Source organism: Prionailurus bengalensis, chromosome B4 (genome assembly GCF_016509475.1).
Source record: "Prionailurus bengalensis isolate Pbe53 chromosome B4, Fcat_Pben_1.1_paternal_pri, whole genome shotgun sequence".
Taxonomy (NCBI): Eukaryota; Metazoa; Chordata; class Mammalia; order Carnivora; family Felidae; genus Prionailurus; species Prionailurus bengalensis.
The window spans coordinates 54,760,711-54,762,069 of NC_057358.1; the positions used below are offsets into that span (position 1 = coordinate 54,760,711).

The 1,359-nt window shown below is 54.5% G+C and overlaps 1 pseudogene; it reads left to right on the forward strand.

Moving 5' to 3' along the window:
- The first annotated feature begins 276 nt into the window (after window positions 1–276).
- On the forward strand, window positions 277–954 carry LOC122473591 (annotated as a pseudogene).
- The last annotated feature ends 405 nt before the right edge of the window (window positions 955–1,359 follow it).

Genomic DNA, 1,359 nt, shown 5'->3' on the forward strand with positions numbered 1-1,359 from the left:
GCATATCAAATTTCCTTTGGAAACTTCCTTGACTTTACCTCCCCCAACTCCCAAGTATATAATCAGTCTCTCCTCATGTTTCCAGGGCAGCTCTTTCTGCCCTGGGGTCCTGTTCCTGTGCTTTAATAATATCACCTCTTTTGCACCAAAGATGTCTCAAAAATCTTTCTTGGCCATCATCTCTAGACTCCCACCATTCCAAAACCCTATCACTCCCCATGGTCTCCTAGCCTCCTGAGCATCCCTAGCTGAGCAGAGCTGGTGGGGGAGGGGGAGATGTGGATGCTGGAGGCAGAGAAGCCACAGGAGCCTCAGGAGCCACGGGAGCCAAGGGTGACCAGGACTGCCTCTGGAAAGTGCATCCAGGAGAAGCACGCCTGTGATTTGCTTGGCAAGACCCCTGCGACGTCTCCCACCTGAGCATAGACTAGCTGTGGCTTCAGACGAGGAGGCTTACCCGTGTCCAAGTGCCAACAGCGCTGCAAGTGCAAGGACCACAGGAGCTACCATGTGCACACAAGCTACAGGACAGTACGGCAGAATGCACAAGCCCTGTAGCTTGTGGAGGGAGAGCTTCTTCCACTGTAGGAAAGCTTCTTCCTCAGGATCATCTCAACAGTCATGTCCCACAAGTGCCTTCCACAGACGACCCTTCACATGTGGCCCACGTGAGGCAGCTTTTGCCCAAAGGATCCACTGCGGACGCACACAGTGCCACTGGAGAAGAAGGTGCCATGTTGTGCGTGGTAAGATGTTGAGCTCAGTTTCTATTTTGGCCCAAGGTGCACTGCCAGGACTCTCACCATGTCTGTGAGGTATGCAACCACAGTACTGGTGAGGTCTGTCCTAGGGCAGCAGTGAGGATGGTGGTGGCACACCTCTCCCCAGCTGGGGGCTCCCTCTCAGCCCAAGAGGGTGCCCTTGCTCTCAGAACTTCCTTCCCAGCCCTGGTGAGCTACCATTTTGAGGCAGGGATAGGAAAGTGAAGGAAAGTCCCTTGGAATCATCTCCTCCTCCCCTCTCTCTTCCCACCGCCTCCTCTCTCTTCCTCCACCAACCAAAGACACTCCAGAAGGAAAGGAGAAAGAGATCTTCCTTAGGGGAATTTTCCTAGGTTTTTATTTGTCTCTCCTGCTCCTCTCTCCTCCCTATCATACCTGACCCCACACACACCTGCCCCCTCAGTTGTGTTGAAGTCCCCAGGACAGTGGGCAGGGGTGGTGGAGGACAGGAGTGACCACTGTCCTCACTCCCCTCCTCCCCATACCTTCCCCCTGCTCTGCCCTTTGAGGGATGTGTGACCTTCTCCTTGATGGTCCCTACTCTTCCCCTTCTACTCCCACTACTGTGTGCTGCCTC